This window comes from Amblyraja radiata, chromosome 21 (genome assembly GCF_010909765.2).
Source record: "Amblyraja radiata isolate CabotCenter1 chromosome 21, sAmbRad1.1.pri, whole genome shotgun sequence".
Lineage (NCBI taxonomy): Eukaryota > Metazoa > Chordata > Chondrichthyes > Rajiformes > Rajidae > Amblyraja > Amblyraja radiata.
Window position 1 is genome coordinate 7,777,743 of NC_045976.1, and position 25,963 is coordinate 7,803,705.

The following is a 25,963-nucleotide window of genomic DNA, read 5'->3' on the forward strand; positions in this document are numbered from 1 at the left end:
TACCTCACAGCGCCAGAGACCCAGTGTTCGATCCTGACTACGGGCGCTGTCTGTACGGAGTTTGTACGTCTCCCCGTGACCTGCGTGGGTTTTATTGGACACCTCTATAAAATCACCCCTCATCCTCCTGCGTTCCAAGGAATAAAGGCCAAGCCTGCTCAACCTCTCCATATGGCTCAGTGGCCTCGAGTCGTGGTAGCCTTTGATAATGTGCCAAACGGGAGGCGCCTGAGGAGGATGAGAGCCCATGGTATCAGAGGGCAGATACTAGCATGGATAGCAGGTTGGCTGGATGGCAGACAACGGCAAATAAAGGGGGCTTTTTTCTGGTTGGCTACCTGTGACTAGTGGAGTTCCGCAGGGCTCGGTGCTGGGGCCGCTACTCTTCACGTTGTATATTAATGATTTGAATGAGGGGGTGGTAGGCTTTGTAGCCAAGTTTGTGGATGATAAGAAAATAGGTGGAGGGGCAGATGGTGTAGATAAAGCAGGGATTCTGCAGAAGGACTTGGACAGGTTGGGAGAGTGGGCAGAAAAGTGGCAGATGGAATATTGTGTAGCAAAGTGTGGAGTCATGCATTTTGGTCGTTGGAATAAAGGCATAGACTATTTTCAAATGGGGAGAGAATCCAGAAATCGGAGGGAGCAAAGGGACTTGGGAGCGCTGGTGCAGGATTCCCAAAATGTTAATCTGTAAGTTGAATCGGTAGCAAAGAACACAAACGCAATGCCAGTATTTTTTTCGAGACGGCCTGTATGCAAAATTAGTGATGTGATGCTGAGATAAGGCATTGGTCAGGCCGCATTTGGAATATTGCAAGCAATTTTGGACACCATATCTGAAGAAGGATGTGCTGGCTCTGGAGAGGGTCCAGAGAAGGTTTACAAGAATGATCCCAGGAATAAGTGGTTTAACAAATGATGAGCGTTTGACGGCACTGGGCCTGTACTCGCTGGAGTTTAGAAGAATAAGGGGGGACCTCATTGAAAGGTACAGAATAGTGAACGGCTTGGATAGAGTGGATGTGAAGAGGATATTTCCACTAGTGGGAGAGCCTAGGACTAGAGGTCATAGTCTCAGAATTAAAGGAAGTTATTTTAGGAAGGAGATGAGGAGGAATTTCTTTAGTCAGAAGGTGATGAATCTGTAGAATTCTTTGCCACAGAATGCTGTGGAGGCCCAGTCAGTGGATATATTTAAGTGCAGAGATAGATAGATTCTTGATTAGTACGGGGGTCAGGGGTTATGGGGAGAAAGCAGGACAATGGGGTTAAGAGGGAGAGATAGATCAGCCATGATTGAATGGCGGAGTAGACTTGTTGGGCCTAATCCTGCTCGTCTCACTCCTATCTTATTAACATCCTGGCAAATCTTCTCTGAACTCTTTCAAGCTTGACAATATCTTTCCTATAACATGGTTGACATACGCAAAATGCTGGAGTAACTCAGCGGGACAGGCAGCATCTGTGGGGAGAAGGAAAACGGGTGACGTTTCTGGTCGAGACCGTTCTTCAGACCTATCTGCTCCAGCAGTCTGAAGAAGAAGGGTCTCGACTCCAGCATTTTGTGTGTAAGCTATCACCTGCAGTTCCTCCCTCCCTGTTACATGGTCGTATTTGTTCCTGCGTTTGATCCTTCAGTAACTCTACCTGTCGTTGTGTTTCAGCCTCAACCACCGCGTTTGGATCCACATCCGTCAGCCTCTCCTCTCCAACACTCTGCAACGTCAACACTCTGCCACCAGGCCTCGCCCGATCTCAACACTTAAACTGAGTTTTACAGAGCTATTTCATGTCTTGACCATTAACAACCTCTGTGAGTCTGTGCATTTGAAGAACCATTGAAACCAACAAAAAAACGAGTTTCTTTTTTGAGTCAATGTGGATGTTTGAGTGGAGGCTGGTGGGTTCCGCTGTGCCACCGTGTGAGTTCAAAGTGAAGTGGCTCCAGCATTTGGCTTGATGTAAATAAGGTGGTGAGTCTGTGGAATTCATTGCCACATACGGCCGCGGAGGCCACATCAATGGGTATTTGTAAAGTGGAGATTGATATTCTAGATTTGTACGGGTGTCGGGTTATGGGGAGAAAGCAGAAGAATGGGGTTAAGAGGGAACGATAGATCAGCCAAGTGATAGATCAGCGGTGGAGTAGACTTGATGGGCCGATCGGCTTAATTCTGCTCCTATCACAAAAAATAAATATTGGGCTCCAGATTTTTCGTCTTGTGAAGGCATGCAGTGAAGATGCCTTGCAGGAAGCCGGTGGGGGGTTCTGATTGAATATGCAGTGAGCCAAAGCGCAGGCGGTCCAGGGTAATGCAAGGGTTGTGACCAAGCCATGCAGCGTGCCATGCGTCGAACATTGCCCACTGCAAAAGAGCATTGGAGCTCAGGAGGAAGGTCAGAACATTTACAACACAGAAGCAGGCCATTCAACCCAATGTCTCGGTGCGGCTGGGCTTAAACGAGGTGCTCGGCAGGGTGGCACGGCTGGTAGAGCCGCTGCCTGACAGCGCCTGAGACCCAGGTTCGATCCTGACCTCGGGTGCTGCCTGTGTTTGTGGACCGTGTGGGTTTCCTCCGGGTGCCCCGGTTTCCTCCCACCTCCCAAAGACGTGCGGGTATGTAGGTTAATCGGCCCTCTGTAAATTGCCCCGTATGGGTAGGGAGTGGATGCAAAAGTGGGATAACATAGAACTAGTGTGAACGGGTGATCGATAGCCTGCATGGACTCAGTGGGCTGAAGGGCCCGTTGCCCTGCTGCATCTTTCAATGCATTCAATCAATCAGCCAGCCTTAAGGGCCTGTCCCACTTAGCCGTCATTTGCGCCTCATTTACGCGTCATTTGTAAAATAGGTCGACGCGTTGTGACGCACGGGTAGCGTGTGGGTAGCGCGGGACGGGCGCATGGAGTGAAGTGGAGGAGTCGCAGTATCGCGCGGCGCTCCAGGATTTCGTCCAATATGAAATCCTCGCACGCCACCTGCGTGACGTATCGCGTCCCAACGTCTCAAGTGTATCGTGTGGTGATGCATGGTTACGTCACCGTGCGTAACCATGCATCGCCGCTCGCCGCAGGATATTCTAATGACGTCACGCGCACCAGACGGCATGATGATGCATGATTTGAGCGCGACGTCGCGCGTAAGGACGCGTCGACCTATTTTACATATGACGCGTAAATGAGGCGCAAATGACGGCCAAGTGGGACAGGCCCTTAACCCCACAGTGGTACCAAAGCCCTACAATCATGGTTTATCCGATGAGTGTTTAAATGTGAGGACAATGTCTACCCTCGACCACTATCCCAAGGCAGTGAGATCCAGCCCCCTACAACCCCATGCACGGAACAACCTCCTATCATCTGCTCTTAGACGCCACTAATTGCCATAAATCTCTGCCCCCTGGTCAGAGCGAAGGGAATATTGGATTTGAATTGGTTTATCTGTGCCAAGATACAGTGAAAAGCTTTGTTTGGAGTGCTATCCAGACAGGTCAAACCATACATGCGTACAATAGGGAACACAAAAGAGAAAATAACCAGATTACAGAATTGAAAGTGATGGCTGCAGAGAAAAGGCCACAACAAGGTAGATTGGAAGATGAAGAAACCATCACTACTATGTATATAATAAGGCCATTCCCATGTCTCCCTCTAGGGCTGCTATCATTTTGCACATCTTAATTCAGTCTCTTCTCAGTTACCAAGGAAACAACCCCAAAGGGTGGTGAATCTGTGGAACTCATTGCCACAGAGGGCTGTGGAGGTCAAGTCAGTGGATATTTTTTAAGGCAGAGATAGAGTTCTTGATTAGTAAGGGTGTCAGGGTTATGGGGAGAAGGCAGGAAAATGTGATGAGGAGGCAGAAGATCAGCCATGATTGAATGGTGGAGTGGACTCAATGGGCCGAATGGTCTAATTCTACTCCTATAACTTGTGAACTCCAAATGATCCATCTTTGCCTTGCTGGTATAATTTTCCAGCACTGGAAACGACATTGTAAATCTCCCTCTGCACCTTGCCCATTGCAATCCCAGCTGCCTGTAATATGGTGACCAGAACTATATACAATGTCAAGCTGTGTGTTGCGTCCTGTACAGTTCTCCAGGTAGTGGTATTTATTACTTGTACCGAGATATTGTGATAATTGTTGATTTGCGTACAACCCAGTAAAATCATACAAGACGCGAGTACAATGAATCCATACACTAGTATCAAGAGAAACGTGCAGAATATAGTTACAACATGGAGCTTCTTGCACGTGGGATCAGTGGACTATTTCTGTACATTTTGCTAATCGCGGATATGCTTAGGTATGGAGATACTCTACTGGACTGTTTGCAAGAAAATAATTTTGCTTTGCACGTGACAATAAAAGCACTATTGAACAGTTACAGAGAAAGCGCAGGTTTTTTTTAAAGTGCAAGGGCAACAATGAGGTAGGTTGGGAGATTTGGATTATACCGAGGGTTCTCAAAAACCAATTTCTATCATTCCCTTGCTAATATTCTTCTTATGCATGTCATTTTATTTTATATTTGAAATATTCAATCTCCCCATTGCCTTTAATTCGGTATATTCTGGCTTGTACTTTGTCACTCAAAGACAAATATTCTAAGTCAACCCGATATTCCAAGTGAGGGTGCCTTCACAGACAGTAAACTTAGAAGTTGGATAAGACACGCAAATGTAGTTCGCTCCTCGTTGTGAATTCTTGTTCCAAGCTCACATTTGGAATGAAAACTGCCCGTGCAAACTTGTAACACTCTATATAGCATTCATAGAGCTCTGCAATCAATTGTTACATACATGACTTAAATAAATCATGTTACATTTTAACATGCAGGAGAATGGGGTTAGAGGGCAAAGATAGATCAGCCATGATTGAATGGCGGAGTAGACTTGATGGGCCGAATGGGCTAATTCTGCTCTTATCACTGATGTCACTGATTTTATTTAAAATGAATAAAAGCATCCCCTAAGCCTTCTTGTTGACTTGCTCTGCTATCTTCAATGATGTATGGAGATATTCTCCAAGATCCCTTCGTTCCGCCACACAACACTCCTCATCCCCCATTGGTTTCACATTGCCGGCCTGGATTCTGGTTCCCACTTTTCAGAGTGGGTTAACATAGGGAAGGCTTGGGAGTGGATTGACAAGAGAACGGAGGTCAGGGGAGATGCTCACGGCTGGGTCAGACAGACGAAGAGGCAGAGGATTGATTCAGGAGGGGGAGTCGGAAAGTCTGGGCGAATGGCAGTGGGTTAGTGCAGTGAGGATGTGTCTGAGACAGACAGAAATTATTAGGGGTTGGTGCTTGGTAGTTTAGTTTAGAGATACAGCGTGGAAACAGGCCCTTCGGCCCAACGGGTCCACGCCGACCAGCGATCCCCACACATTAACACTATCCTATACCCACTAGGGACAATTTTTCATTGACCAAGCCAATTAACCTACAAACCTGTACGTCCTTGGAATGTAGCAGGAAACCGAAGATCTCAGAGCAAACCCACGCAGGTCTCGGGGAGAACGTACAAATTCCGTACAGACAGCACCCATAGTCGGGATCGAACCCGGGTCTCCGGCGCTGTATTCGCTGCAAGGCAGCAACTCTACCGCTGCGCCACCGTGACCTCCCGTAGAAGATGGGTAAAGGGATGTTTTGTGGAGGGAGGGAGGGAGGGGCAGGAGTAATGAGAACCGAGCGCAGAGATTGAATTGGACCGCAGGATTCGGCTCGTCCTGATCCATCGCCGACTCTATGGCCTGTGTTATCAATGGAACAATTGCCCTGGCCCCAGTTTCACCCTTGGATCCACAGCTTTGTACGCACCCAGATCGAACTAGGGTGGCACAGCTGGTAGTGCTGCTGCCTCTCAGAGCTGAAGACCCCGGTTCGATCCTGACCTCGGGTGCTGTCTGTCTGTGGAGTTTAGACGTCCTCCCCCCTGTGATTGCGTGGAGTTTCCTCCGGGTGCTCCGGTTTCTTCCCACGTCCCAAAGTCGTGCGGGTTCGTGAGTTAATTGGCTGTCGGTAAATTGCTCCCAGTGTGTAGGGAGTGGATAAGAAAGTGGGATAACACAGAACTCGTGTGTACGGGGCGATTAATGGTCAACGCGGACTCGGGGGGCCTAAAGGCCCGTTTCCATGCTGTATCTCTAAACTAAACTGAACCAAGTGACACCATCCTGACAGAGACCCTGGCCCATCTTATCCTGATACAGTCACCAGCACCTCAGATAATTTGGAAAGTGAGCTACCTTTAACCTGAGCTATGAACCCAAACATGGTCTAGATAGAATGGATGTGGAGAGGATGTTTCCACTGGTGGGAGAGTGAGTCTAGGACCAGAGGCCATAGCCACAAGTTAAAAGAATGTACCTTTAGAAACGAGATGAGGAGGAATTCCTTTCATCAGTAGTCAGAGGGTGGTGAATCTGTGGAACACTGCCACAGAAGGCAGTGGAGGCCAAGGCAATGGATCTTTTTAAGGCAGAGATTGACAGATTCTTGATTAGTGTGGTTGTCAGGGGTTATGGGGAGAAGGCCGGAGAATGGGGTTGAGAGGGAAAGATAGATCAGCCATGATTGAATGTTGGAGTAGACTTGATGGGCCGAATGCCCTAATTCTGCTGAATGAACCTATAAGCACTTAAGTTTTATTGTGTCAGCCTTGTTTTTACGTGTTCGATTGTACTTCGGCTGTGGTAAACTTTGAATTTCATTATTTGTTAAATCATGTGGAAATTGATCCATGGTACTCCTCAGAAAAAAATAAATCATTGTGTAGAATTTAGTAGTTAGAAATTTGGGAACCACACATTCATAGAATGTAAAAAAAATTTTTTACTGGGGAACATTCAGCAGATCAGGCAGCATCTGTGGAGAGAGAAACAAAGTTGACGTTTCAACCCAACATCCTTTCCCAGAACTGACTTTGTCCAATCTTTCGCAGTTTTGAGAAACTATCTCCAATTTTTCCCAGTTCTGAAGAGTGTTAAAGGGCCTGTCCCACTGTACGAGTTTACCCAAGAGCTCTTCCGAGTTTAAAAAAAAAATCAAACTCGTGGTAAGTACGTAGAATGTACGTTGCGGGTACGTCGGAGCTCGGGACGTCTCTTAGCGGCTCGTAACGCTAACGGCAGGTACTCGGGAAATGCGGTAAGCTCGTGAAGTTTTTTCAACATGTTGAAAAATGTCCACGAGAGCCCCGTGTACCTACGAGCGGCTATTACCGTAATTCTCCGAGTTCGAATCAGGGGAAACTCGGAAGAACTCTTGAATTACCTCGTACAGTGGGACAGGCCCTTAACTGTTCCTCTATCCACGGACGCTGCCTGATCCGCTGTATGTTTCCAGCATGTTTCTGTTTTTATTTCAGATTTGTGGCATCTGCAGGGGGTTTTTTTCAGAGTTGATTTACAGGGTGTTTTCTGATCATTCCTTACTCCAAAGATTCACCGGCAGCTAACATTATGGGTGTACATCAGCTGCATATAAATAGAGGGCAAATATATCAGGAAGCACAAATCATGAAATGGATTTTATTGAACTATGCAGTTGTGTGAAAAATAATATGTATTTATTTGTGCCAAAAAAATATTTTGTATACTTCTGGTGGCAAGTATTGATTTCTGAAGAGTATGTCAGCTTTAAGAGTGAGTTGTGAATTGTGGTTTTCACAATGGAAGCAGGGTAGGTAGGGTGAGGTGGGATCAGATTGTGATTCCCACCATTTGTTACCTGTAGTTACCCATTCTCCAAGAGAGTTCATGTGCAGAACTGAAGCGTCGCCATGCAAATTAAAAGTTGCTGGTAGGATTATTAGCTCAGTTTAGCAGGACACACTTTGCCGAATGCTGTTTATGTTTATAAATGTTTACTTTTGATTAACTGAAACATTAAAAAAAAATGTTTGAAACAAAGTGCTTTCCGTTTTCATTTTTTTAATCCGATGCATGTAAATATGCTTAGTGCATCTCATGGGCTAATCGATGCTGTTGAATCTGATTCAGTGGTTCAATGATCAATGAAATGGGTCAATGAGAACTGTTGCTAATAGGTAGGGGTTGACAGCACCAATGTCATGTGTAAAGGGCCTGTCCCACTGTACAAGGTAATTCAAGAGTTCTCCCGAGTTTCCCCTGATTCGAACTCGGAGAATTACAGTAATGGCCGCTCGTAGGTACTCGGGGCTCTCGTGGACATTTTTCAACATGTTGAAAAATCTTCACGAGTTCTCACAAGCTTACCGCGTTTCCCGAGTACCTGCCGTTAGCGTTACGAGCCGCTAAGAGACGTCCCCGAGCTCCGACGTACCCGCTACATACATTCTACGTGCTTACCACGAGTTTGATTTTTTTTTAAACTCGGGAGAGCTCTTGAATGACCTCGTACAGTTGGACAGACACACAATTAAATCCCCCGCACAATTAAAGCATGGAATAATCTCCACCCTACTATAGTTACCCAACCAGATGCAACTAAATTTAAAGTAGCTCTTTCTTCCCAATAACCCTTTCTGGCTTAAGTCCTCCCTCCACCACCTCCAGTTTAAATTCCATTTGGAATATTTTGGAGGACCAAGAAACCAAGAACCAAGAACAAGACAGGCCCTATGGGATAATATAGGTCCACCGCCGATTTTCCGGCCACTGATTGTCCGACCCCCCCCCCCCCCCCCCTCTTAATCCAGACAAAATCTTCCCCCCCCCCCCCCCCGTCAGATGAGGTGGCCGATCTCGACCTCACCGGGACTTCCGTGGCCAATCGGCCAGTTGAGTTTGCCCCCCTGTGGCTGGGGCTCTGGAACTGCAGAGCCAGCAAATCCATTCCCATCGCCAACCTCCGAGGCAATGACCTCTGCAAAAATGGATAATCCGGCAAGGCTCTGGAACCACGGGTGCTGGAAAATCGGCGGTGGACTTGCATTTGGATTAAAGTATTCGGGTTATAAATTGAATATTTTTGAACTGGTTTCACTTTTGTAGAGAGATGCAGCAGCTTACTTCCACACACTAACAGCCGTGCGTTAGTGAACCGAGAGTTGTTTTCATCCATGTTCATTAGAGTCATCGAGTCATACAGCAACGAAATGGCCCTTCGGCCCAACTTGCCCACACTGGCCAACATGTCCCAGCTACACTAGTCCCACCTGCCTGCGTTTGGTCCATATCCCTCCAAACCTGAAATATTCATGTACCTGTCTAACTGTTTCTTAAATGTTGGGATAGTCCCAGCCTCAACTACCTCCTCTGGCAGCTTGTTCCATACACCCACCATATGTGTGATAAAGTTTCCTCTTAGATTTCTATTCAATCTTTCCCCCTTCACCTTAAACCTGTGTCTTCTGGTCCACGATTCACCTACTCTGGGCAAGAGACTCTGTGCGTCTACCCGATCTATTCCTTTCATGATCTTATACACCTCTATAAGATCACCCCTCATCCTCCTGCGCTCCAAGGAATAGAGACCCAGCCTGCTCAACCTCTCCCTGTAGCTCACATCCTCTGGCCCTGGCAACAATCTTGTAAATCTTCTCTGTACCCTTTCCAGCTTGACGACATTTTTCCTATAACATGGTTCCCAGAACTGCACACAATACTCCAATCCCTGTTCTTCAGAGATGCTGCCTGTCCTGCTGAGTTACTCCAGCACTTTGTGTCTTTTTTTGTAAATCAGCATCTGCAGTTCCTTGCCATTTCTTGTTATCCGCACTCCCTTTAACCGGAGGATTCGCTGGACTGTTCCACCGAGAAACATTCAAACAAAAAGTGAATTAAATTTTCTGGATTTTAAATCATCATAATTTATGATGCTCTTATAAGTAATTTACTAAGCTTTTATATGCATTTTATGGTGTTTTTATATGCAATGTATTTTACGTAATGTCATCTCTTGTCTGGACCTTGAGTCTGAAGTAAAGTTTTTAAATAATAATAATAATAATAATAATAATAATAACAAAGTTCTGAGCATGCCGTTAAAAATGGTTTTGATGATGGGGATTAAAGGGCAGGCACCGTGGCACAGCGCTAGAGTTGCTGCCTTACTGTGCCAGCGACCCGGCTTCGATCCTGACTACGGGTGCTGTCTATACGGAGTTTGCACGTTCTCCCCGTGACCTGCGTGGGTTTTTTCCGGGTGTTCCGGTTTCCTCCCACACTCCAAAGACATCCAGGTTTGTAGGTTAATTGGCTTGGGTAAGAATGTAAAATGTCCCTAGTGTGTGTAGGATAGTGCTAATGTACGGGGATTGCTGGTCGGCGTGGATTGGGTGGGCCGAAGGGTCTGTTTCTGTGCTGTATCTCTAAACTAAACTATACTGCATGGAGTTACTGGAAGGAGGAAGTTCATTGTCTTGTATATTGCGCCCTCTGGTGGATATTTCGAAGAGGACAAGTACTGGAATCAGTCGTACAGCATGGAAACAGGCCCTTCCGCCCAACTCGTCCATGCCGACCAAGGTGCCTCTTCTAAGCTCGTCCCATTGGCCCATCTCCCCCTAAACCTTCCCCAATCCTATCTATGTACCTGTCCAAGTGTTATTTTCAATATTGAAACAAGGAACTGTGCAGGTGCTGGTTTACAAAGAAGAACACAAAGTGCTGGAGTATCTCAACGGGCCAGGAGCATCCCTGGAGATCATGGATAGGTGATATTTTTGGTGGGGTTCCTTCTTCAGTTTCTGAAGATTTTGGTCTGAAGAAGGGCTTTGTTTCCATCTTTTAAACGTTGCAATAGTCAAGTTCAAGTTCAAGTGAGTTTATTGTCATGTGTCCCTGTATAGGACAATGACATTCTTGCTTTGCTTAAGCACACAGAACATAGTAGGCATTTACTACAAAACAGATAAATGTGTCCATATACCATGATATAAATATATACACACATGAATAAATAAACTGGTAAAGTGCAAATAACAGAAAGTGGTTGTTAATAATCAGAGTTTTGTCCGAGCCAGGTTTAATAGCCTGATGGCTGAGGGGACGTAGCTATTCCTGAACCTGGTTGTTGCAGTCTTCAGGCTCCTGTACCTTCTACCTGAAGGTAGCAGGGAGATGAGTGTGTGGCCAGGATGGTGTGGGTCTTTGATGATACTGCCAGCCTTTTTGAGGCAGCGACTGCGATAAATCCCCTTGATCGAAGGAAGGTCAGAGCCGATGATGGACTGGGCAGTGTTTACTACCCTTTGTAGTCTTTTCCTCTCCAGGGCGCTCAAATTGCCGAACCAAGCCACGATGCAACCGGTCAGCATGCTCTCCACTGTGCACCTGTAGAAGTTAGAGAGAGCCTTCCTTGACAATCCGGCTCTCCGTAATCTTCTCAGGAAGTAGAGGCGCTGATGAGCTTTTTTGATAATTGCGTTAGTGTTCTCGGACCAGGAAAGATCTTCAGAGATGTGCACGCCCAGGAATTTGAAGTTCTTGACCCTTTCAACCATCGACCCGTTGATATAAATGGGGCTGTGGGTCCCCCTCCTACTCCGTCCCTGCCTCAGCTACCTCCTCTGGCAGCTCGTTCTATACACCTACCACCATGTGAGTGAAAAAGTTACCCCTCAGACTCCTATTAAATCTTTCCCCCTTCACTTTAAACCTATGACCTCTGGTTCTTGATTCCCCTGCTCTGGTAGAAAGTCTTTGTGCATTCACCCTATCAATTCCCCTCACGATTTTATATACCTCTGTCTTGGCATTATATTGTTTCATTGTTTGTTATATATTGAACATCTTTTGATTGTTTAGTTTTAGTTACGTTTAGAGATAGAGTGCGCAAACAGGCCCTTCGGCCCACCGAGCCTGCGCCGACCAGCGATCCCCGTACACTACCTCATCGTTCAGTGACCAGGGTTCCATCTTAAATGTATAGAGTCTTTTGCCCAAATTAAGGGAACAGGGAACCAGAGTATAGACACAAAATGCTGGAGGAACTCAGTGGGACAGGCAGCATCTTTGTAGAGAAGGAATGGGTGACGTTTCAGGTCGAGATCCTTCTTCAGTCTCTCTTTCTCGACCCGAAACGTCAACCGTTCCTTCTCTCCAGAGATGCTGCCTGTCCCGCTGAGTTACTCCAACACTTTGTGTCTATCTTCGGTTTAAAGCAGCACCTGCAGTTCCTTCCCACACAGAGAACCCAATGAGATGGGTTTAAGGGGAGGGGGGAAAAGATTTAATGGGTACCTGAGGGGTAACTTTTTTTTTACACAAAAGGTGGTGGGTGTCTGGAATGAGCTTCCGGAGGAGGTAGTTGAGGCAGGGACTATCGCAACGTTTAAGAAACATTTAGACAGGTACATGGATAGGGTAGGTTCATGGTAGGATATGGGCTAAAAGCAGGCTGGTGGGACTAGTGTAGATGGGGCACGTTGGTCAGAGTGGGCATGTTGGGCCGAAGGGCCTGTTTACGTGGTCTATGACTGACTCCCCTTGAAGTGAGTGGTTCTCGATTCCCCTACTCTAGGCAAGAGACTATGTGCACCTACCCGATCCAGTGCTGTCTGTGTGGAGTTTGCATCTTCTCCCTGTGACAAAATACACCACCAATTTCCTCCCACATCCCAAAGTGGAGCTGGTTGGTAAATTAATTAGCCCTGGTGTGGAATCTGGGGATATTGATGGTAATGTATGGGGAAATAAAACGGATTAGGATAAGATTAATGTATCTGTGTGGTTGTTGGTTGGAGCGGACTTGGTGGGATGAAAGTAGAGGAAAGAACTGCAGATGCTGGTTTAAACCGAAGATAGATACAAAAAGCTGGAGTAAAGGGCTTGTCCCACTTGGCGATTTTTTCGGAGACTGCCGACGTGTCGGCAAAAAGATTTTGAACATTTCAAAATCCAGCGGCAACAAAAAAAAAGTTGCAACACTTGAAAAAACACCACACGTCATACGTCATAACGCCGCAAATGTTTCGGTGACCTGATACGTCGGTCAATGATGCCAGCAGTCACTTAAAAAATCGTCAAGTGGAACAGGCCCTTAACTCAGCGGGTCAGGCAGCATCTGTGGAGAAACGGAATAGGTGACGTTTCAGGTCGAGACCCTTCAGAAGAAGAAACCCGAATCGTCACCGATTCCATTTGGCCCAGAGATGCTGTGTGACCCGCTGAGTTACTGCGGCTTTTTGTGTTCATCTTTGGTGGGATGACGAGCCTGTCTCTACTCTCTGCAGCTTTAACAGCAGGAGAACTGTCCCTGGGATTCTGACCAAAGATTCTTTCTCATCTCAACGTCAGATTAGATCAATCTAATGCTTAAAATGTGAATTCATTTACCATCGTTCACAGCCTAAGGGCAGCACAAATCATAATGAGTTGTGGTCAGTGGGAAATACCCTAACTCAGCCTGACAGAAAGTCTGACGTGATAAGAGATGCTGCTTCATGGCGATGTGGTTTGAGTATTAACCAGGGACAATTGGAGTTTCATCTTGACAGGGTCGACCAGCGTTTGATTTAACTTACACTATCTGGAAATTAGCTGCCCCATTACTGCATTGTCAGTCTGGGTTAGATAGAGTCATACAACAGGGAAACAGGCCATGTAGGAGATGTGTGGGGCAAGTTTTTTTACACCGAGGGTGGTGTGGGCCAGGAACACATTGCCAGAGAGGCGGTGGAGACAGATATGATAGTGGCGTTAAAGAGGCTTTTAGATAGGCACATAGAAATGCAGGGAATAGGGGGATATGAATCATATACAGGCAGATGAGATCATGGCCCCATAGTAGAAGCGGCCATGTCGCGGGGCTGGAAACTGGAAGTATCCCGAGCTAATTCTGCCACCACCATCATCTATTGCAACAAGTGATGGCTCCCACTGATTGTCGCCGGAAGCTTGCGTCCTTTTCAGGACGGACGATGGCAGCGATGTCAACATTTGAAACATGGATGATGGACACGAAAAGAAGATGAGATGATACCGGCACAGTGGCACAGAGGTAGAGCTGCTGCCTTACAGCGCCAGAGACCTGGGTTCGATCCTGACTACGGGTGTTGTCTCTACAGAGTTTGTACGTACGTTCTCCCTGCGTGGGTTTTCTCCGGGATTTCTGGTTTCCTCCCACGCTCCAAAGACTTACAGGTTTGTAGGTTAATTGGCTTGGTAAAATTGTCAATTGTCCCTAGTGTGTGTAGGATAGTGTCAGTGTGCTGGGATCGCTGGTCGGCGTGGACTCGGTGGGCCGAAGGGCCTGTTTCCGTGCTGTATCTCTAAACGAAACTGAAAGTAAAACTCAGAACAGTACAGTGCAGGAAGAGGCCCTTCAGCCCACAATGTTTGTGCAAGATAAACTAATTTCACACCAATGTGGAAAGAGGCCCTTCGTCCCACTGAGATTGGGATCACCCTGTCCACTCGTTCTATCTGACACAACAGGGACAATTTACAATTTAGAGAAGTCAATTAACTGACAAACCTGGACATCTTTGGAGTGTGGGAGGAAACCGGAGCACCCGGGGAAACCCATGCAGTCATAGGAGAATTACAGCACCCGCAGTCAGGATCGAACCCGGGTCTCTAGTGCTGTAAGGCAGCATCTTTACCGCTGCACCACTGTGTCACTATAAATTCACTTGCCTGTACATGATCCAAATCCCTCTATTCCCTGCACTTCCATGCACCTGTCTAAAAAACTCTTAAACTGCCACGATCATTCCACAGCCACCCTAGTAACGTGTTTCAGGCCTCCACTAATCTGTGTAAAGAACTTGCTCCACACGTCAACTTTGCCCCTCTCATCTTACAACTATGCCCTCTAGTGTAGAACATTTTCACCCTGAGAAAACGGTTCTGACTCTCTACCCTGTCTATGCCTCTAATAATTGTGTATACTTCTATCAAGTCTCTCCTCAATTTTCCATGAAAGAAACCAATCCAAGTCTATTCAGCCTCTCCCAATAGCTGAAACCCTCTAATCATTCTGGTAGTCCTCCTCTGGGTCTTCTCCAAAGACGCCACATCTTTCCTGTAATGGGGGTGAATCTTTGGCCCATATCCCTCTAAAGCTTTCCTATGCATGTACTTACCAAAGTGGCTTTTCAATCTAGTTATAGTACTGTCTTCATCTGCTTCCCCAGGCAGCTCGTTCCATACACCCACCGCCATCTGCATGAGAAAGTTGCCCCTCAAGTTCCGATTAAATCTTTCCCCGCTCACTCGATGGAAGATGGGTTGCCAACCTCCTCACTCCCAAATATGGGACAAATTCCCGACCGATTCGGCCGTGGCTGGGTGAATGATGAGTTGGCCCGGGTTGGACTGCACACAAAGCCCAGCCAGCAGGCCAGCTGTGGAGTCTTGGCCCGGGCGCTAGGCTTTGCGCGCGATATCGCGTGTCCCGGGCCAAAACTCCTCAGCTGGGCTTCCGGCTGGGATTTGCGTTCTGCTGCACGCAAAGTCCGGCACCCCATCCGACTCATGAACCGATGATCGGCCACGAGAAGGAGGGGTGGTGGTGTCGGCGGTAAGCGAAGGTCCGAAGGTCGGACAGCTGGCCAATTTGACCTGCAGCCAATTTGCAGGGTTGCTCAGGGCCTCTTGTACGCGTGGGGATGGGAGGGAGGCTGGGAAAAGGTTGGGATTTCTCCAGTATCCCTTCCCAAAAAGACAGTTGCTGGGGAACCGTGACTGGCTTTCACACGGAAATCTCCGGGATTACCAGGATGACTCACGGAAGCCAGGAAGAAACATTTCAAAACACATTCATATGTGTTGACAAAATAATGCTGTGCCTCACGGTCTCCCAGCATAAATATTACCCGATTGCATGTGTTGAACTGGGTCGGTTGACAAGTGAAAATATATTCTGCGGGCGGGAGGGTCACAAACTAAAATTGGACAGTTCAATGCTAGTTTGTCATAAGGTCAAGTGATAGGAGTAGAATTAGGCCATTTGATCCATCAAGTCTACTCCGCCATTCAATCATGGCTGATCTATCTCTCCCTCCTAACCCCAATCTCCTGCCTTCTCCCCACAACCCCTGACACCCTCCTCATCTTTTTCCTAAAGTAATGTCCTTTAATTCTGAGGCTGTGCCTTCTGGTGCTAAACCAATTTGGCCACTCCGACATAGAGGAGGACACATCAGGAGCACCAAGTGCAGTAGACTAGGTGGGAGGAGGGACCTGTGAGTCTTTGCCTCACCTGGAAGGGCTGTCGAGGTCCCTGGATGGTGGTGAGGGAGGAGGTGTGAGGACAGGTGTTGCTGCTCCTGTGGTTTCTGGGGAAAGTGCCAGGGTGGGTGGTGGGGGAGGGGGGTGATGAACAAGTTAAAAATTTCATAGAGGCAGCACCCGTAGTCAGGATCAAACCTGGGTTTTGGCGCTGTGAGGCAGCAACTCTACCACTGTGACGGTGTAAAGAAGGATCGCGGGACCACTGGGATGGAGGCAACGGCTGTAACAGGTCTATATTACCAACTGTAGCTGGCATTGTAAAATGGTGCCACAATGGCAGCTCTTGTCCAAGTTCACAAGTTATAGTGTTATCAGGCCGTTCGACCCATCGAGTCTACTCTGCCATGCAATCATGGCTGATCTCTGCCTCCTAATCCCATTTTCCTGCCATAACCCTTGACACCGGTTTTAATCAAGAATTTGTCTATGTCTGCCTTAAAAATATCTACTCCTATAACTCGTGAACTTGTGAACACTGTGTGTCCCTTTCTCTGTGGCGTAAGGGTGGAATATTTTTAGAGTCAGTGATACAGCGTGGAAACAGGCCCTTCAGCCCAACTTGCCCACACTGGCCTACATGCTCTATCTACAAAGTGTTTAAGAAGGAACTGCAGATGCTGGAAAATCAAAGGTACACAAAAATGCTGGAGAAACTCAGCGGGTGCAGCAGCATCTATGGAGCGAAGGAAATAGGCAACGTTTCGGGCCGAAACCCTTCTTCAGACTTCTATCTACACTAGTCCCACCTGTCTACATTTGGCCCATATCCTCTAAACCTGCCTTATCCGTGTACCTGTCCAAATGTTTCCTAAACGTTGTGATAGTCCCCGCCTCAAGTACCTCCTCCAGCAGCTCGTTCCATAGATGTGAAAACGGTTACCCCACAGGTTCCTATTAAATCTTTCCCCCCCTCGCCTTAAACCTTCATGATTCACCTACTTCTACTCTCAGTCTGAAGAAGGGTCTCCACCCGAAACGTCACCTTTCTCCAAAGATGCTGCCTGACCCGTTGTGACTCCAGCATTCTGTGTCTATCTATCCAAGCACCAGCCTAAATGTTTCTTAAACGTTGCAATAGTTGTGTTGTGTCTACACCACCTGGCCTGGCCCGCCCCAGAGTGTATTTTCTATACCAACTAGGCGTCTGGGCTACGGTCAGAGCCACTCCTGACATTTGTGTAGCAAATCTACGATTAAATAAGGGCGGTGTAGGCAGTGGCGTTGACCGGGAGATTCTCTGCGTTTTACAAGCAACGCCTCTTCCTGGTAACATCGCACAGAGCTGGCGACGTAATGTTATTTAAAAAAAGGCGACCCAGCGAAAGGCAGACCTTGCAGTTGACGTCAAGGGAGGGGGAGAGAGAGAGACAGTCAGTCACGGGGGGTGAATTTGTTTTCCTTTAAACTGATATCTTTGGAGAAAATCGCCGGGTTTAAAAAAAAAAAATTAAAAGGAGGAGGGTTGAAAATAAGGAAGGCACAGTTGAGTAGGGAGGGGAAGAGCGTGTGTGTCAGGACTGGAGAGAGAGGGAGGGAGGCAGAGACTGAGGGAGAGAGGCAGAGAGAGACACAGACAGACAGAGGGGCCAGTTTCGTGTTGGTTTCCTGGCCAGTTTCACTGGGACCCCGCGCTCTCTGACTAACCGCACCCTACTGCTGTGAGACGCCTCACACACACTCACCACCACCCCTCACTCCACCTCTTCCCTTCAATTTCTCTCCCATTTACTCAATGCTTTTTGAACAGCCGAGAGGGACGGACCAAGCCCTTTTAAACGGGAGAGAGTCGGAGGGTGAGTGCTATATTTTCGTTTTCTCTTTCGCTGTCAGGGGCGTGGACCTGCTCACTGGTGGGTCCGGGGACGGTGGGGAGAGGGAGGTTGGAGACCCCACCGTATGGTCCTCCAGCGGGCTACTTTCCCCACTATGAGTGTGGCCGTTGACGAGGCAGCTGGCTGTCTATGTGTGTGTCTCGCCTCCCTCTCACACAGAGGGTGGGGGACGAGAACCACTTCATTCACTCACTGTGCCCGGGCCGGCCCCGCAATGCAGATGCCGGGTCGGGCAACGAGGCGGGGGGGTAGGGGAGTGGAGGAGGGAGCTTCCTTTGGGGCAGAATGAGGGGGGTAGGATAGGGTTCAGGTGGAGGTAGTTCACTTTGGGTAGGGTCCGGGGCAGGGGGCAGTTTTATTCTGGGGTAGAGGGAAGGGAGGTAGGATAGTGTTGGGGAGGACGGAGTGTTCACTCCAGAGGAGGCGGTGGTAGGATAGGGTTATGGATGAGGGAGTTCCCTCCTGTGGAAGCCAAAGTCTATCTGGAGCCTCCGCCCTTTGTCACCCAAGTTTGAAACACAGGCGAGGTGAAATATTTGAAAAGAGTTTCTTTTGTTTTGCTTCTGCGTGGAGACAGTTCCTCAAAGCGGAAACAAGAACTACATCTTGGTAATGGTGTAGTCAAGAGATAGGAAGATGGCTTTGAAGTTGAGTCAGGTTTTAAACCTTGAAACCACACTAAGTTTAATTACAGGTGGTGGGAGCGCACGTGTTTGGCGATTATAAATGTATCTTTTTGTTTTATGGGGGGTGGGGGGTATTTTGGGATTTTACAGCCACTCCTCTCCCGACTGCCCGATAATGTTGGTGGGTCAGCGAGTTGGGAATAGGTCGCGGCGGGACGGTATTAAAGGGCCTGTCCCACTTACGTGTTCTTGGCACGCATATGAGGCGTTGATCGGCTCTGGGCAGCGTTGCCTTAATTCACTGTATACCCGGCTTGGCGACTTAAAGCTGGGCTGTGGCTCAGAATCCCCCCTCCCCCTTAAGCAATAAACAGTGGGCTAACATAGGATGAGCGTTTGAAGCCACTGGGCCTGCACTGGCTATAATTTAGAAGGTTGAAGGGAAACCTCATAGAAACTTACCAAATAGTGAAAGGCCTGGATAGAGTGGGTGTGGAGAGAATGTTTCCACTAGTGGGAGAGTCTAGGATCAGAGGTCATAACCTCAGAATTAAAAGTAAGTTCCTTTGGGAAGGAGACGAGGAGGAATTTATTTAGTCAGAGTGTGGTGAATCGGTGGAATTAATTGCCACAGAAGGCAGTGGAGGCCAAGTCAAGAGATATTTTTAAGGCAGAGATAAATAGATAGATACCTGATTAGTACAGGTGTTGGGGGTTATGGGGTTGAGAGGGAAATATAGATTGAATGGCTGAGTAGCCTTGATGGGCCGAAAAGCCTAATTCAGCTCCTGGAACTTGTGAACTTTTAAAACTCCTGTACATCGGCGAGACCAAGCGCAGGCTCAGCGATCGTTTCGTTGAACACCTCCGCTCAGTCCGCCTTAACCTACCTGATCTCCCGGTTGCTCAGCACTTCAACTCCCCCTCCCATTCCCAATCTGACCATTCTGTCCTGGGCCGCCTCCATTGTCAAGAGTGAGGCCCAGTGCAAATGGAAGGAACTGCACCTCATATTTCGCTTGGGTAGCTTACACCCCAGCGGTATGAACATTGACTTCTCAAACTTTCCCTCTCTCTCCATCCCCTCCCAGTTCTCCCACCAGTCTTACTGTCTTTGACTGCGTTCCATCTCTGTCCCGCCCTTTCCCTTGACATCAGTCTGAAGGAGGGTCTCAACCCGAAACATCTCCCATTCCTTCTCTCCAGAGATGCTGCCTGTGACGCTGAGTTACTCCGGCACTTTGTGTCTACCTTATTAACTTCTGAAACAGCATTCAGTGGGTCAGTAGTTTTTGGAGTTTAGGAGAATGAGATTCTTAGCGGATCACAGCCTATTGCACTTTACCTGCTTATTTATGTGTATATTGAACTGAACTGTTCTGTATTTTGGCTTACAATATTCTGTTGTGCTGCAGCAAGCAAGAATTTCATTGTGCTATCTAGGACACATGACAATAACCTCTCTTGACTTGGATCTTGATTGCATGGTAGTACTGTACGGAAACAGGCCCTCCAGCCCAATTCATCCCTGCCGACCAAGATTCCCCATTTGGCCTGAGTTTGATTTAGCTCTTCGGGCTAAAGGAATCAAGGGATATGGGGAAAAAGCAGGATTGGGGCACTGATTTTAGATGGTCAGCCATGATCATATTGAATGGCTCAAAGAGCTGAATGGCCTACTCCTGCACCTATTGTCTATTTTTCTATGTATCCATCTAAACCTTTACTATCCAAGAGTCCAGAGTGTTTTATTGTCATATGTCCCAAACTGAACAATGAAACTCTTACTTGCATCGGTCAAAATGTTTTTTTAAAATGTTGGGATAGTACCTGCCTCAAGTACTACCTCTGGCAGCTCGTTCCATACACCCACCCACCCCCCTCTTTGTGAAAAAGGGTGCTCCTCATCTTCCTATAAAATCTTTTGCTTCTCACAAACCTGTTGCCCTCGTGCTTTTGATTCTCTGACCCTGGTGAGAAATGGACCGTGTCTGTTCACCCTCTTTTCCCCTCGTGGTTTTATACATCTCTGCAAAATCCTCCCTCGTGATTTTGTGCAACTCTAAATTTCTTCAATAAAACTGAGTTCAAATTATTTCCACTGCCAAGTAAACAATTTTAAAGATAATGGGGAGAAGTTCCTTTAATTAGGTTTTCAAAATGTCACTGGAGTTAATTTTCAATATTCGTGTAGTAAGAATTTTATTGTTCCATTATCTATACAAATGACAATTAGCTACTCTTGAGCCCTAGACTATTTTATCGTTAGCAATATGATTAAGATGGGTGTGTGAATTTGAATAATAGCAAATGTAAAATGACAATATGTCCAGCTATTAGCCCTGAGCCTTCTGGAGAGTGCTGGAGGAACTCAGCAGGTCAGGCAGCATCTGTGGAGGGAATGGACAGATGATGTTTCAATAGACAATAGGTGCAGGAGTGGGCCATTCGGCTCTTCGAGCCAGCACCGCCATTCAATATGCTCATGGCTGATCATCCCCAATCAGTATGTTGTTCAAGAAGGAACTGCAGATGCTGGAAGATCGAAGGTACACAAAAATGCTGGAGAAACTCAGCGGGTGCAGCAGCATCTATGGAGCGAAGGACATAGGCGACGTTTCGGGACGAAACCCTTCTTCAGACTGATGCTGCTGCACCCTCTGAGTTTCTCCAGCATTTTTGTGTACCATCCCCAATCAGTACCCCGTTTTGGGGCGAGACCCTTCTTCAGACTGATTGTGTTGGGGAGGGGGAGAAAGCTGGAAAAGGGAGAAGGGGGCATGATAACTGGAGAGGTAGAAACGAGGAATGCAGTTGTTGGCTTACACAAAGGACACAAAGTGCTGGAGTAACTCAGCGGGTCAGGCAGCATCTCTAACCGGAGAAAATGGAAGAGGTGACGTTTTGGGTCGGGACCCTTCTTCCTGGCTGGACAAAGGTGAGGGGGGATGGTTGATTAGCAGGTGGGTGGAGTAAGTGAGCAAGGCTAAAAGATGCAAAGAAGACAATATGGTGTCAGATAAGGAGAAGAGGTGTGAAATGTAGGGCTAGAGAGAGCTTCCCCCTTCTGTGGAGAGGTTTGTGTTAACACTGGGATCAAGTGCTGGTTTGTATCAAAGATCCTATAGCGAGCAAGATAGACCACTCGACGAAAAAGACGTATTACGGTCATGGATTCATGGAGAATTTTCGGCCCCATTTCCGTAACCGGCTTCCGTCTCCGCACCAAAGATCCCGTAGCGGAGCAAAGATACTAGTGCGGAGACGGAAGCCGGTTACGGAAACATCCTCGTAAAAATAAAAGTTATTTGGTAAAAATCTTCTCATTTTCAGAATTTAAATTTATTAACACAAACTGTTTACCCCGCAACGTTGATTACACTGCGGGTCGGGTCGGGTTACTGAAATGGATGAGAAAAAAAGGCCCGTTGCCTACTACACGTCAGCCCATTGCATTTAGCAGGAGTGGTCTATCTTGGTCTATAGGATCTTTGGTTTGTATATTAGTGAAGATAGACACAAAATGCTGGAGTAACTCAGCGGGACAGGCAGCATCTCTGGAGAGGAGTGGGTGACGTTTCGGGTCGAGACCATTCTTCAGACTGATGGAATGTGTGGGAATGGCAGGGGGTGTTAAAGTGTTTAGCAACCAGGAGATGGGCGGTGGGTGTGGGAATGGGAGGGGGAATGAAAGTGTTTAGCAAGCTGGAGATATCAGTGGTGTTGTTTGTATGATGCACCTTGGTAACGGAGTGTGCAATTTGAGACGATGTGTCACGTCTGTAAAACATGGCATTCGTGTTAGATGGCACTAGAGTAACTAATGCAATGTAAACACCAGTCACTTGTCTGGCTTTGTGTCTGCCTATGACAAGTTCAACACTTCTAATGTCATCCTGTAATTTTATGTGGAGCCCACTCGTGACCTTGTTACTCCCCCCTTCACCCCCCCCCCCCCCCCCCATCATCTCTGGCGTATCGGTGTGGTAAAGGCTGGTCTTGATTCGCATTGAGAATTCAGCACACACTGGCTCTCACGTTCTGGCCCACACTTTTAATATTTTCTATTTCTATTTAATATTTCTTCATTAGACATAGGAGCAGAATTAGGCCGTTCGGCCCATTGAGTCTGCTCCGCCATTCAATCATGGCTGATCTATCTCTCCCTCCTAACCCCATTCTCCTGCCTTCTCCCCGTAACCTCCCCGCACCCGTGCTAATCAAGAACCTGTCAATTTCCACTTTAAAAAATACCCAAATGGCCTGGCCTCCATCTCCGTCTGTGGCAATGAATTCCACAGAATCACCACCCTCTGACCAAAGAAATGCCTCCTCGTCTCCATTCTAAAGGTTTGTCCTTTTATTCCATGGCTGTGGCCTCTGGTCCTAGACTCTCCCACTAGTGGAAACATCATCTCCACGTCCACACTATCTAGGCCGCCATCTTCAAAACAGCCCTGTGTTCAGTGTCCATCACCGATTCCCTTCCCCACTCCTCCCCTGTTTGTGGTCTTTGGGGTGGAGCAGGAGACGAGGCTTAGACGACTCTAGATGGGTTCCTGGTCTGTGGCGGGTGAGCCAGGCCTGCTGTTGCGGTGTGCCCGCGGCTGACTGGCCTTGCATGGCTAGCTCGGAGCGTCTATAATGTATTGTGTTGGAAGGAACTGCAGATGTTGGTTTAAACTGAAGGTAGACACAAAAAGCTGGAGTAACTCAGCGGGACAGGCAGCATCTCTGGAGAGAAGGAATGGGTGACGTTTCGGGTCCAGACTCTTCTTCAGAATATATTTCTGGCCAAGCATACCTCCCCGACTTCTGTACTGATTGTTTCACACGCTGGCTTTGCACGGCTGTCCTGCTATCAATATGGGTCTCGACCCGAAACGTCACCCATTCCTTCACTCCAGAGATGCTGCCGGTCCCGCTTGGTTCTTGGTTTCTTGGTCCTCCAAAATATTCCAAATGGAATTTAAACTGGAGGTGGTGAAGGGAGGGCTTAAGCCTGAAAAGGTTATTGGGAAGAACTCCCGCTGAGTTACTCCAGCTTTTTGTGTCTATCCATACCTTGAGGTCTGCTGCAACATGTACATTTGTTCTTGCTGAAGTTGCACACTAGAAGCCTGCACAAGATCTAGATCGGAGTCATAGTGTGAAACTGAAGCACTCTCCACAGATTGTGACTTTCGGGGGAGAGTTTAAAGTCCTAGTATTCAAACAGAAGCAAAAATGTAGAAATGAGGAACTGCAGTTCCCGGCTTGCCAACAAAAAGACACAAAGTGCTGGAGTAACTCAGCGAGTCAGGCAACATCTCTGGAGAACATGGATAGGTGACGATTCTGGTCTGAAGAAGGATCCCGACCTGAAACGTCGCCTATCCATGCTCTCCAGAGATCTCGCCTGACCCACTGAGTTACTCCAGCACTGTCTTTTTTAGAAGCAAGAATATTATCCCTCTTAGACACAAAATGCTGGAGAAACTCAGCGGGTCAGACAGCATCCTTGGAGAAAAGGAATGGGTGACGTTTTGGGTCGAGACCTGTCTTCAGAAGGTCACCCATTCGTTTTATCCAGGGATGCTGTCACCTGCTGAGTTACTCCAGCTTTTAGTGTCTATCTTTGGTTTAAACCAGCATCTGCAGTTCCTTTCTACACAATATGCATTCCCATCCCTATGTAACCAGTAACGTCATTAGTGCGTGCGCTTCTGTTTGAAGGTTTATCCATGCATTTGTTACACACCAGCTTCCCTAAACCACGCGATCTGTTGTATAGATACAGGTTTTGTTGTTTTTGATACTTTTCAATATAGTGATCCGATTTGTGTGATCATTAGGGTGGCACGATGGCGCAGCGGTAGAGTTGTTGCCTTACAGCGCCAGAGACCCGTGTGCTGTCTGTGTGGAGTTTGAACGTTCCCCCTGTGACTGCGTGGGTTTTCTCCGGGTGCTCCGGTTTCCTCCCACATTGAGGGACGTGCAGGTTTGTAAGTTAATTGGCTTTGGTTAAATTGCCCCTAGTGTGTAGGATAGTGCAGGTGTACGGAGTGATGGCTGGTTGGTGCAGACTCCGTACAAACTCCATACAAATGGTGTCTGTGGCCAGGATCGAACCCAGGTCCCTGGCTCTGTAACTATACCGCTGTGCCACCATAGAGGTGCACAGCTGCGGGAGGCAAAGTTGAAAGGAGCTATGTGGGGAATGTTATTTTTTTTAAGTAGGGTGGTGGGTGCCTAGAATTCACTGCCAGGAGTGGTGGTGGAGGCGGATACTATATGATAGTGGCTTAGAGGAGTTTAGATCGGCACATGGATATGCAGGGAATGGAGGATGTGGGCCATGTGGAGGCAGAGAAGATGACTTTATCTCTAGCATAGACATTGTGGGCCGAATGGCCTGTTCCTGTGCTGTATCTTTCCCTGCCCCATGTCCTAAAAAAAACCGAGTGCTTGATGTTTTAATGCAGTCTTGAGTCAATATTCATCAACAGTTTAGAAAAAATAATTACGGCCTCCCTCCTTGACAGCTCATGTATTCAGCTGAACATATTGACATGTGTAAAGGATGTTTAGAGTGCTTCAACTGGTGTCAATATTTATGTGAACACCATCTTGGGTTGATGGTGCTTAACTCCTGTCAACTGGTTAACAGCTCAACCTGAAAAATAAGCTCTTGTTCACTGTGTGTGATTGCTATTAACCAAGTGGATTCCTTCTCTGGAAAGGGAGTTGTGTTGTGGGGAGGGAGGGAGGGCTTTGTATATTAAGGGCTGAGAATGTTAGTCGATGAGGGAATTGGTGATCGTGAGGGAATGGCAGGAATGTGGGTTTTACACTATTTTGGATCAGCCTTGGTCTTGTTGCACAGTGGCTTATTGGTTTGAAGGGCCTTGTTCCTACTTGGATTGATTGAGAAATACAGCACAGAAACAGGCCCTTCTGCCCACCGAGTCTGCACTGACCATCGATCACCCAGTTCTGTTGTTCACTTTCTCATCCACTCCCTGCACACCATGGGGCAATTTAGAGGCCATTTAACGTACAAACCCGCCCGTCTTTGGGATGTGGGAGGAAACTGGAGCACCCGGGGTCAGGATCGAACCTGGGTCTCTGGTGCTGTGAGGCAGCAGCTCCACCAGCTGTGCCACCCCAGTAGTAGCTGTGATTTGTTTTTTTCTCCTTTTTTCCCCTCCCCCAACTGAGTTTGGTTTCAGTTACATTTTGGGGAGAGGACGGTCCATGATATTGTTGTTTGATCACAAACCATAAGTAATATCCTAGCAAAGTGTCTGTTGAATGTTATTTTGACTTTGGCTGAGCATAACA

General features: G+C 47.4%; 1 protein-coding gene across 2 annotated transcripts in view; it reads left to right on the forward strand.

Annotated features, from left to right (window-relative positions):
* Positions 1-17,458: 17,458 nt before the first annotated feature.
* The window catches only part of kras (KRAS proto-oncogene, GTPase), a 41,940-nt gene continuing 33,435 nt past the window's right edge, over positions 17,459-25,963 (forward strand). Inside the window, exons 1-2 of one of the 2 annotated variants that reach the window (XM_033039448.1) lie at positions 17,487-17,552; positions 17,736-17,975. The gene's annotated coding sequence lies outside the window, so the exon portion shown is untranslated. Of the gene's footprint in view, positions 17,976-25,963 lie in introns of both variants that reach the window. The other variant, XM_033039449.1, reaches the window with a different exon arrangement.